Source organism: Kogia breviceps, chromosome 5 (assembly GCF_026419965.1).
Source record: "Kogia breviceps isolate mKogBre1 chromosome 5, mKogBre1 haplotype 1, whole genome shotgun sequence".
In the NCBI taxonomy this organism is placed as follows: domain Eukaryota; kingdom Metazoa; phylum Chordata; class Mammalia; order Artiodactyla; family Physeteridae; genus Kogia; species Kogia breviceps.
This window is the reverse complement of record NC_081314.1, coordinates 4,048,785-4,061,109: the sequence shown is the minus strand read 5'-3', so window position 1 is coordinate 4,061,109 and position 12,325 is coordinate 4,048,785. Positions and strand designations below refer to the sequence as shown.

Genomic DNA, 12,325 nt, shown 5'->3' with positions numbered 1-12,325 from the left:
TCATCTAAATCCTATAAAATAATGTGAATGTTTTAGGTTATAGAAAATATGTCCCCTGAGAGTAATGTTTTTAACATTTATTACTCACTTTAAAGTAAGTTTTCAATAGAACTGCTGTGAATCACTGACTGTTTTTATGGAGCCTAATTCATTAAAGAGAAATCAGTCTACACTAATGACATTGTAATTGTTCTAACGTATATACAAAGAAGAAGAAAATATTGTGAGCAAAGTGTTCGACTTTTTTTTTTTTTTTTTTTTTTGATGCTGGGTTAAACTGTTATTTGTGCGGAAATAGAAACTTTGGATTATCTCTGTCCTAGTCAAAAGCTTATCATAAGGCAAGGCTATTATAACAGTTCTAAACAGATGCTTCCGGTTTGCTCCTTTGGGCCACATTCATGACTTTATTCCTGAACATCTATCCAAGATGTTCCTGAGGCTGAGCACGTGCCCCTCCAACAGGCTTTAAAACTACATTCCTCTTAACCTGTGGGGGCATTTATGAATGAATCAGCAGTGTTTATGGAGCACTTGTTCTCTGCAGAGATCTATTACCAGATGAAGTGGAGGAGTTGAAGAAGCAATTCAGGATGGATCATACACCTCAGTGTAAAACTTGAAACCATAGAGCTAACAGAGGAAAATAGAATATGTTCCCAGCGTTGGACAGGCAAGGATTTCTTAGGATATAAAAAGCACTAAACCATAAAATAAAAAATTAATAAATTGGACTTTATCAAAATTTAAAACTTTCTTTTTTGTTGTTTTTTTGCGGTACGCGGGCCTCTCATTGTTGTGGCCTCTCCCGTTGCGGAGCAGAGGCTCCGGACGCGCAGGCGCAGCGGCCACGGCTCACGGGCCCAGCCGCGCCGCGGCACGTGGGATCTTCCCGGACCGGGGCACGAACCTGCGTCCCCTGCATCGGCAGGCGGATTTTCAACCACTGCGCCACCAGGGAAGCCCCTCATTTTTCTTTAGACACTACTAAGAAAATGAAAGGCAAGCCATAGGTTGGGAGGAAATATTCACAATTTATAACTCTGTTAAAGGATTCAGGCCATCTAAAGAACTCTCATAGGGCTTCCCTGGTGGCGCAGTGGTTGGGAATCCGCCTGCCGATGCAAGGGACACGGGTTCGTGCCCCGGTCTGGGAAGATCCCACATGCCACGGAGCAGCTGGGCCCGTGAGCCGTGGCCGCTGGGCCTGCGCGTCTGGAGCCTGTGCTCTGCAAGGGAGAGGCCACAACAGTGAGAGGCCCGCGTACCACAAAAAAAAAATAAATAAATAAAGAACTCTCATAACTCTGTAATAAAAAAGACAAGGGACTCAAAAAAAGACCAAAAGACTTAAATGAGCAAATCAGAAACGAAGATGTTTGACCAAGGAACGAATGAAAAGATGCTTCGCATCATGGGTCAACAGGGAAATGCAAATTAAGATGATGAGCTACTACTTCATACCCATTAGAAGGGCAGAAAGATAAAACAAATACCAAAAAGCTGATGATGTTAACTGTCGGCAGGGAAATGGAACAGTAAATAGTTTCATGCATTTTTGATTCGAGTGTAAACTAGAAAGTACACTTCGGAAAACAGTTTGGTAACCTTTTATCAAGTTAAACATATAACTACCTGTGAGCTAGTAATTTAACTCCTAGGTGTTTACCTAAGAGAAGTGAAAACATATATCCACGAAAAGACTTTTACTGGAATGTTCATAGCAGCTTTATGCATAATAGCCCCAAACTGGGAATGACCCAAATGTTCGTTGACAGATTAGAATGAGTAAACAAATCGTGGTATACTTATAGGATACCATTTAGGGATCCAAAGGAATCATAAATGCCAATAACACGGATAAATCTCAAAACAGTTTGTTGAGCCAGAGAAGTCAGGTGCAGTGGGGTGTGTGCTGTGTGAATCTGTTTAAGTGCAGTTCTACTGCAGGTAAAGCTAAGCTCTAGGGACAGAAATCAGGCATGTGGACACCTGTGACTGGAAAGGAGCCCAAGGGAACTTTTGTGATGGAAAATACTGTATTGTAGTAATTGGGGTGGTGACTACGTGGTGTCAAACTCACTGAATTTACATTTAAAATGTTTTCCATTTTATTGCATGTAGTTTATACCCCAGCCCAAATTCAGTGGGGGAAAAAAGTCAAAGCTGTAAAACTTGCTCTTGGAGCAGTAAGGATATTGAGCAGACATCACGCATGTCGTAAACCACATGTAAATGGTATATATAGGATGTTAGAACGATGGCAAAGATGGCAAGAAGTATGTACCACGTGAACGCTGAGAAAAGAGCATGTCAGATGGGAAAGGCTCTCCGGGCAAGAGGTGGGTTGCGTTGTGTTCTGAAGACAGAAATGGATAAATGTTAGAGATTAGGATGGGAGGGAAAATGTTCCAAACAGGGTCAGGGTCTCGGGCCGAGGGGTCAAGATAAGAATAAAAGAAGACACGTTGGGCTTCCCTGGTGGCGCAGCGGTTGAGAGTCCGCCTGCCGACGCAGGGGACACGGGTTCGTGCCCCGGTCCGGGAGGATCCCACGTGCCGCGGAGCGGCTGGGCCGGTGAGCTATGGCCGCTGAGCCTGCGCGTCCGGAGCCTGTGCTCCTCAACGGGAAAGGCCACGACAGTGAGAGGCCCGCGTAACGCAAAAAAAAAAGAAGAAGAAGACATGTTTTGAGGTCAATAAGCATGTTCACTGAAGTTGTTTCCCTATTCAGTTTATCATTTCCCAGCCCTCTGTAGCTGTATCACTTTCCTCTTTCAAGACTTGGCCTAATTCTGTTCCTTTTGTTCACTCGATGCTCCAGCACATGGTGTTCTTTCTGTTTCTCAGCTCCTATTTTAACTCCACAGCACAGCACGTACATCTTCCCAGGTTATACCCTACACGTTGAGTGTGTATTTTCTCAGAACATGTTTTCTGGGGGAAGGTGGTTTGTCCTTCACTGCTCCAAGTGAAAATGCTGAGTCCATAATCAAATGATAGTTAAGGTTCTTTGGATGGAGGTTTGGTAGATGTGCAGGAGAGGACACCTGTTGGAACGTAGGTTTACTACATTAAGTGTATGCTGTAGGTTTTCTACATGTAAGAGTGTTAATAGCTGTAATTTTTTGACTGTCGACTGTGTACCAGGCATTATGGTGACTATGACGATAGTTCTTCCTAGGTAGGTGTCTTTATTCTGTTTTTACGGGTGAGCAAACTGCTCAGGCAGAGGTTAAGTGACACGCTGGAGTCTGAATATATCTCTCTGGCTTCCACCATCCTGGGAGGCATCAAACCGCTCTATTTGTGTTCCTGAGAAATAAGGTGGTGGCGCTGATGACGGCAGTAAACGTTGCTTGGACTCTCACGCCATGCCAGTCACTCTTCGGGCACTTTATACATATTACTTCATTTAACTTCCATGACCAATGAGGGAAATGATTCATAGGGTCATTCAGTAACTTTATCAGGGTCATATCAGAGTACGCAGCACGGAGTCAAGATTTGAACTAGTCTGATCCCAGGATACGCGGTCTTTGCTCTTGATTATCGTGCTCTGCTACTTGGCTTTGTGGGCGCGAGGACTGGCCGTCTCCCCCCTTAGCGAGAACACGGCATGCGCCTTTCCTGAGGTGGGGTAGGGATAGGAATGGGTTCATTAGATAAAAACCAGTGAGGCAGGATGTTCTTCCCATGACGTATTTAGTTTGTTAAAATAAGATGCTCCTGGGCGGGCTTCCCTGGTGGCGCAGTGGTTGAGGGTCCGCCTGCCGATGCAGGGGACGCGGGTTCGTGCCCCGGTCCGGGAAGATCCCACGTGCCGCGGAGCGCCTGGGCCCGTGAGTCGTGGCCGCTGCGCCTGCGCGTCCGGAGCCTGTGCTCCGCAGCTGGAGAGGCCACAGCAGTGAGAGGCCCGCATACCGCAAAAAAAAAAAAAAATAAAAAAAAAATAAGATGCTCCTGATTACCAACCGTCCATGGGCCGTTGGTGGAGAAATTTTACTGTGTCTTTTGCTTACTAGGCTAAGACAGGTTCCATTCCTTTCAGGGCTTTAGAGTCTAGGTCTGGGTTTTGTTGTAAACCCTTGTGGCTGCTCAAGTCTTTAAAAATTCTCCTACGACTTGAACTAAGCTGAGAAACTGGACCTGACTGGCCATATGGTACAGTTATGATTTATGAGGGAAAATTAGTTCCAGAACTGTCATCAGCAGAGCGCCATACTCAAGAAGAAGAATCTCGCCACAACACCCAAAGGTGAGGCAATAAAGGTGCATTGTAAGTCGCGGTAATGTATTTAAAGGAAATATTTATCCTTATCTAAAAGTGATTCCTACTTCGTCTTGTTCTTTGGGTAACCGGCTGCCTGCCTCAGTGGCCCTGGCGACAAGGACCACCGTATTCGCCTTCTTCATAGGCTCAGTGATACAGAGGCAGCTAATCTTACATTTTAGGTTTTCTTTTCATCTCAGAGCATATCCTTTCCCTTCCTTTTTTCACTTCTACAAAGATGGTGCTTGCAGAGATATTTATAGTAGGGAAGGAAGTGGTGAGATCCTTGTGCAGAAACATAGCTTGGCAGTTGCAGGGGCCAGGAAAGAGAGACAATGAAACACTACGGGCCACCTCCTAGGATATTTAATTGAGTTTACTATCGTTTTCCATATTCCATTTTCATCACAGTGTGTGTAGGGCTATCGGCTCCCACCAGGGTTAGGTCTGAGATTGGGATCAAGTCGGCACATGTTGGTTGGCTCCTGATGAGATTAGGATCCCCTCCACACCTCTCTAAAAGAACATAAAAATGTAACCTGATAAGTTAAAATACGCCCGGAGGCTGTCGTCATACTGAAGAAGTACCACTTCCTAGAGGAGAAGGATTGCTGATGGAAAGCTTGTCTTTGTGCCTACTAGAGTGTAAGCTGCCCGAGGCGAGGCACTCTTGGAAGCAGAGTAAGGAATCAGTGTTTGTTGAATGAATGAATGACTGAAATAGCTCTAGAATGAGAAGGAGATTTTGGTTATCCTCTGTAGCAGGATGGTAACATTCTTTAGATGAAGCGCCTTCTGTGAGCTCATTTACCAACCTTTGACCTTGGGGCTGGAAGTGCCTATAAGCAGCAGGTGGGCCCTGCTTTCCAGCCAGGTATCTCCCCCACGACAAAGGAAAGGTTAACGCACTTCAGGTCGTCTTGGTGTAAATTGTACCTGTAGTCCAGTCACGTGACACAAATAAGTGTGTGATCCTAGAAGACAGACAATCAGATTCTTTTCCCCAGTGATCACACCGAAGGGTACAGTCTCCTTTGGGCCAAGTCTGAGAAGCCAAATAGCCGATCTTTCTCTTTTTTCTTTGAGATTTTAGCTTCAACAGCAGATGTTACATAACTGAGCAGAAGCCACCAACCCCTCTCTGACTTTTATCTGAAAGATAAAGGGTCAGAACATGATATCTGAGGCCTTTGATGCTTTTCAGAGACAGCAGATGGAAGGCTTCAGTGAAGAATAAAAAGCCAGCAATTTAATTTAGGCTGAGTGAAGACAAAGATTTCAAAGGAATGGAAAATGGATCAGATCCAAAAGCACATGACCAGTATTTCACTTTGCCTTTAAAAGAACAGGTGGCTTGAGAAACTTTGTGGCAAACTTGGTTTTTCTGTGAATTAAGATTTCCAAGTTATTACCACAAAAATAAGACTAGTAGTAAATTTCCTACCAAGTTTGTACTTTTCTTGGGTGCTAGTTGGGAAAAGAAAACTCCCTGTAGAGGAACCAAAAAGGATTTTGTAAAAAAGGATTTTAAAGACCAGATGGAGCAGACTTGATCCCACATGCTAGAAATTTAAACCAGATTTTATATAGTTTGATGGTGGGTACTTTTTTGGTAAAGATAGGATACTTCTTCTGAAATGGGTTTCTGGAGCCATGATCCTTAGACTTTTAGGAGGCAGTGCATCTTTCAGCATTCAGGGCAGCGATGGGTTTAGAACCAGGATGTAGTAGCAGACATGAACCTAATTTGACATCCCAAGCAGTGAAGAGAATCCAACCAACGAAACCCCTTTGTAGCATCCGATCTGAAGGGTAAGGATGACCATGTAATGTATTGTCCAAACCAGGACACTTCTGAGGTAGAAAGGGGGGACCATTTAGAATTATGCCAGAAAGCAGGGGAAAACCAGAGTTGTCTCAGGACTCGGTGACACTTTACCCAATGGAATTAAAAATTGAACGTGCAACACAATTACCTGGAAGCCTATTAAAACACGGTCTGCTGGGCTCCACCCTCACAGTTTCATATTCAGTAGGTTTGGGATCAAAAACGTGCATGTCTGACAAGTTCACCGGTGACTTTGGTGCAGCTTGTCTGGGGACTGCACTTTGAGAACTGCTGCTCTGCCAAGACAGGCGTGGCGCTCTTACGCTGATGATGTAATTTTCAGCTGAAAGAAACTCTCCTTAGTGTTCAATCCTCCTCCGCTAGACAGCCTTCTGCAGATGAGGATACCCGTGAAGGAGACGGCAGAAAAAACTTGCGTCAGCTTTGACCTGTGTCTCTGTGGACTGGTCTATTCTTGGTATTCCAGAGACAGCTCACGGGTACCAAGCTAACTTTCAAAGAAATGTTGAAACCAAATGGAAGAAACTTGACTTCTGGGCTCTTACCATAGAGACTTTGGCTTGGGGAAGCCTCAGCACCTGCCTTCGCTCCAGAGGCATTTTATAGAACGAACATGGTTACGGGCAACAGTGTTCGTCTGCCCTTTCCTTTTGCATCTGAAAAAGCAAGGAGGGTCTCCAGCAGCTCTCCTGGAGCCATCTGAGAAAAGCTGGCCAGGGTTCCTGCTCTTGGTGTGTCTGCTCAGACTGGCACAGTCTGACCCGGAAACGCAGCTTCACCATGTGCCACCAGTGCTGGGCCTCAGTACCCTGCAGGCTTTGTCACATTGGACTAAGTGAACTTCCCAGTCCTTGCGTCACGCAGGACTCCTACCTAACTGCAGGAACAATGCCCGCTCTTTGTGCGTTGGGAAAAAAAAAAAAAAAAACCCCAAACCTCCAATATTTCTCAATTCAGCAGTTGACTTCAGAAACATCGTAGCTCTAATGGGAAATATCTGTTTGTTTCTCTTTCTTTTTAAGTCGGAAATAATGGGGGGTGCTTTTGCTTTTTAAGCATTTATTCATTATTTTGCCCTCTCGTTAACCGACTTAGACTGAATGAGAAACACACAGATAGATTTATTAGTCAGGCAGATGTGAATGCGGGATTCCCGGTAGATCACTGGTTTTTAAAGGGTGGACCCCCAGATCAGCAGTATTAGTATCGCCTGGGGCTTTGTTAGAAATGCAGATTCTTTGGCCCCAACTTACTGAATCAGAAACTTTGGGGAGTAGGGCCCAGGGATATGCGTTTCAACAAGCCCCCCAGGTAATTCTGACGTGTAGCAAAGTTTGACAGGCACTGTTGTAAATGGCTTTATGTTATATCTTATCTGTCTGTTTTGGTCTACAGAGGTATTGAAATGTCTGAATTATGCTTTCCAGTGGTCTGATGTGTAATTTCCTACACATCTGCTTCGATTAAATGAGTCTTTGTAATAATAGTGAAAGCAGTGATGATGTTAGCCAACGTTTACTGAACACGTTCTACATTACTGTGTTAAAGATTTTACAAATAATATCTAATTTAATCTTAGAGTAGTCTTGTGCTAATATCATCACTGTTTTACAAATAAGGGAATGGGACTCGGGAGCTTGGTAGACAGGCCTCTTAGAGGGTGGTTTCTTAGTATTTTGCTGCCTGGTGTACCCATTAGCTGTTTTAATGCGTCTCCCCTCTACCACCCCACACCCACCCCCCAATTCTCCTGATTTTGAGAGACTGTCTTTTTCTACTCCCGTCTCCTTCCCCCTTTTGTATCCCGTTTAAATATGTCAAGGACAATTGTAATTTTATGTTTTTAGAGTAATTTTTCTGCCCAGTATATGTGTGTGACACTAGATTGAACATTCTTCTCACCAGGGGGTTAGAGATACCATCCTACACATGCATGAGTGAGGACGCAAGTAGTTGAGGAGGACTGAAGGACATGCCAGTTGGCGATTGGTGGGGCAGCGTGGCAGGGCCGGGAGGGCTGGGCTGACTGAAACCCTGTGGGGTGCAGGTACCTTCCTGGTGCCCAGGGGCTCAGGCTCACTGTGACATCAGCTGGGTAACCATGGTCAGTGGGGTCACCTCCTGTCTGCCTGCTTCCTCCCGTGTGAAATAGGCACTTTCGCATCTCAGCAAACAGTAGTTTCCTCCCCACGCCCTGCCCACTCTCCCTTCCTGGGTTTTCACGCCTTGAGTATCGTGGTGTCCCCTCATGTCTTCCTTACTAAGCTGTAACAGACACGACAGTCTATCGTTTATGTGTATATTACCAGTGTGTAGTGCGTATACAATGTAGTACATACTTATATGTGTGAATTTATAGATTTTATTGAAGTATAAAATTTATTTGTTATGTTCACAGATCATAAAGGGTTATTTTGATATTTTAGAGTGAATACATTGTTTTATTTATTTTTTTTTAAAAAATTTATCTAGGTTTTCTTTTTTAGTGCCAAAGCTGTTTTCAAGTCTGTATGTTTTAGGCAGATGTATATGCAAGCTATAGAGTATTTTCTGTTTTACCAGTGTGACCTTTGGTTCACTTTCTCCATAGAATTAGTCGGCCTTGCTTGAAAAAAATATTTCTGGGCTGGATGGATTGCATGAGATAGGTTGTCTCTGCTGACAGTGTGGGTCTGTGCTCATTCCCCTGCGTGTAATGTAAATTTATAATGTGTAAAGTGTTTTAAATAATGTACCTGGGGCTTCCCTGGTGGCGCAGTGGTTGAGAATCCGCCTGCCAATGCAGGGGATACGGGTTCGTGCCCCGGTCCGGGAAGATCCCACATGCCGCGGAGCGGCTGGGCCCGTGAGCCATGGCCGCTGGGCCTGCGCATCCGGAGCCTGTGCTCCGCAACGGGAGAGGCCACAACAGTGAGAGGCCCGCGTACCGCAAAAAAAAAAAAATAAATAAAAATAAATAAATAAATAAATAATGTACCTGGTTAGTCCTAGACCATAATAAGTTAACATGTGAACTTAAAGCTTTGGTATGCATAGGATAGATGTTTGTGATTCACTTTAAAGGTAAATACATACTTTACGAGGTATTAATAGGGTTAACTTATCCCAATAACAACAAAGATAAAAGCTTTTACCTGTATAAATATATGTACAAATAGATCCTAACTGTCTATCTATGCCTACACGAACTGTCAAACCAAAACATACGCACAGTGACTTACAGGTATTATTGTCATAATTGAGTTGGCAGTTTTTAGAGGCGATTTTGATACATATCTACAAGCTTTTGAAATGTTTGTCCTGGGTGAATACCTTTTAAGCATTTTCTCTGATATCTCCTCATCACAGCTGTATTTTGACAGCCACAGTTGGAAATCCTCAATAATCATCAATGATACAATTTCAGACCTGGATCCCCAAAGCAGCATGAGCAGATACATTACTATATCAACCAATTAATAGCTCTCAGAACCGAAGTAAACTTACTGAGAATGAGGACCCGGCCCAGCGGTGCTCAGCGTCTCTGCTGCCCAGCCCAGAATGCTCCTCTCCCATTCCCACGCCCCCTTCACACGCACCGATGTTCCTTCATGGAAAAGCCGTTTCCTTACCTGTTTGTAGCCCTTCATCTGTGAGTCAGACGGCATTCGTTTCAGAGTGTGTCTCAGCGGACGCTCCAAATTGAGACTGTTCTACACAGAGTTCTTGCTCATCTTCAGGAACAGATGAAAATCAGGAACTTGACAGAAACCATGAGATAGTAGGTCGACTGTCACTCTGCTGAATTGGTCAGTTAGAACTCACTCAAGGTTGGGAAATGGAAACAAGGAGGAAGAGAGATGTTTGTATCTCCGTGGCTTTCGGGCTGGCCTCCGTGCTAGTTCCTTTCCTTCAGTGATCCATGAAAAACTGTGGTCGTTTTTTGTTCGTTTGTTTGTTTTTTTTTCCTTCTTGAACTTTTTTCTACTCCCCCCACCCCACCCCGCCTCCCCCCGACGTCGCCACGTCATCTGGCAAATGAACAGCCAGGCGACAACCTAAGCAGGTTTTCTTTTTAAACTTCGCCATTGCCAAAGTCAACACGTGGTAAGAGGTGGAGAGCTGGTGGGGTCACTGAGGTAGGAAGACATGACTATAGCTACCACACCCTCCTAAGAGGAAGCTCTCATGGGGGAGGAAAGAACTCCCCTCTACCCTGGTAGGTTCCTGGGGCTGGCCTTAGAATTACATTGACACGAGACCGACTAAAAAGTTTAAGAACATGTGTACATGGGAGGGACCCAGGAGAACTGAGTAACTCACCAAAATGGCAGAAGCCACCACCTCAGACTCCATCTGCAGCCAGAGACGAGAGAAGATGTTGAGGTTGGTGGTCTGGGAATTCAAAGGGGAGGAAGGCAATTCACAGGAGGATGAAAGAAGAGCTGGTGTTTGGTAAACAAACATTTGCTGCACCGTACAGAGACAGCGGGGCCCCGAGAGGCATTTTAACAAACAAATTCTGCTAGGTTCCTCCCTGTCTACACACTTAATTCCTATTACCCTGTAGGTATCTGTAGTGGTAGCTCCCTCCCTGGAACAGGTCCTCTACCTAAATTCTTTTAGGCAGTTAGGGGGACAGGCCAAAGGTTCCTGAGTCTTTGGGGCCTAGATTGTTTCCAGCTCAAAATAATTAGCAGTCCTAAGAGACACATTTTGTGGGGGGCAGGTTTTGCTCCCCGTTCCTTGTCGGCGGCCCCACGGTGTAACAAACAGGTGGTGAGTGGGGCTCCCCCCAAATGTGGAATTAGTATTTGAGTAAAGAAGCATTCTGGCATCCATGACCCCATCTGTTAGATAAGAGGTGCTGTTATTGTTATTTTTTTCCACACTAATTTTTCCATATTTAAGCATTACTGACAAATCTTGGGTTGGCCAAAAAGCTCGTTTCGGTTTTTCTGTAAGATGTTACGAAAGAACCCAAACGAACCCTTTGGGCAACCCAACAGGTCAGGAGTAGGACTTCAGATACACTCATCATGCGTTAATCTTTTGCTAAGTGTGAGCTGCTAATGTTACTGTTTTGAAAGTGAGAGGCAGGAAATCTCTGTATTTTCGGTTTCTTTCAGGTTGTATTATATAATTTGTAATGTTCCAAGGAGCGCTCCAGGGTCTTTCCCACTGAAAAATCGTGTGCAGTTAGAGATGGAAGTACTCAGAATTTGGCTGCAAATCCCTCACCAGAGTGTGTGACTCAGAACCAGATAAGAACTTCTGCCCTGGAAGGCTCTTAATCAGGCTGCTACATTGCAGGTGTGTTCTCTCAGGTGTTTCCATGGCCGAATTGTGGGCTCACAGTTTAACGTGTCAGGTTCAACTTGACTTAAAAACATAACGTACATTTGCAGTCACAATAGTCAGTGGTACTTATTTCTGTGCTTATGATAGGCCAGGTGCTGTTCTAGGTACTTTACGTGCACCTCCTGTGTAGTGGGCTGGGTTCCAGGCACTGGGGATGAAGTAGTGACTAAACCAGACCCAGGTCCCTTCCCTCACGAAGCATATTTGCTTATTTTGAGTCTTACAATCCCAGTAGTCACTACTGATCCTTAACAGACACAGCAGAGGCCCCGAGGGACCCAGAGCTGGATTAGGGGAGCTTCCCACTTGGCTCTGCCTGGGCGCACCCATTCTCCCTCCCTCCCCAGTGCCCCATAGAGTCCCGGCTGCTGCACTGACCCAGGGGGCTCAGAGCGCCCCTTTGCCTACAGAGGCTTGCTAGCTTCAGCTTGCAAGGAGATCTGGTGGGCAAATACATGTAAGGACAAAGAGACATAAGGACCATTACCGGGGCACATTGCAGAGGCCTTCAGATGTAAACATTATGCTGATTAAATGGACGATTTGGCACTAGCAGTCTAAACTGCGGCTCTCAAGACTTCCCCGACTTATTGCAGGAGGCTCTGTTTATTCCGACGGTCTCAGAAACACCCGTTATCTGTCCCCGTGCTCTCTTGTGCTTCTTGCCTTCTCCGTGGGCTGCTCCATGTCTGTATGCAGCATGACTCAGGTGGAAATCATCATTAAATTAAATTCACTGGATCTGCGTGTTTTCCTCTTGATACCAGGAGTTGCCAAGTCCAAGGCCAAAGGGATAGATAGCCCTCCGGGTGGTCACCTGATGGCAGGTAGTCCAGAGAAGTGAAGTAGACCAGGTGTGAGACC

The 12,325-nt window shown here is 45.1% G+C and overlaps 2 protein-coding genes across 13 annotated transcripts in view; one reads left to right on the top strand and one right to left on the bottom strand.

Moving 5' to 3' along the window:
• Positions 1-10,057, bottom strand: part of P2RY14 (purinergic receptor P2Y14) — a 59,929-nt gene extending 49,872 nt beyond the window's left edge. The window contains exon 1 of the mRNA XM_067033586.1: positions 9,733-10,057. The gene's annotated coding sequence lies outside the window, so the exon portion shown is untranslated. The remainder of the gene's footprint in view (positions 1-9,732) is intronic.
• Positions 1-12,325, top strand: part of MED12L (mediator complex subunit 12L) — a 324,289-nt gene that overhangs the window by 166,536 nt on the left and 145,428 nt on the right. The gene's annotated exons all lie outside the window — the stretch shown is intronic.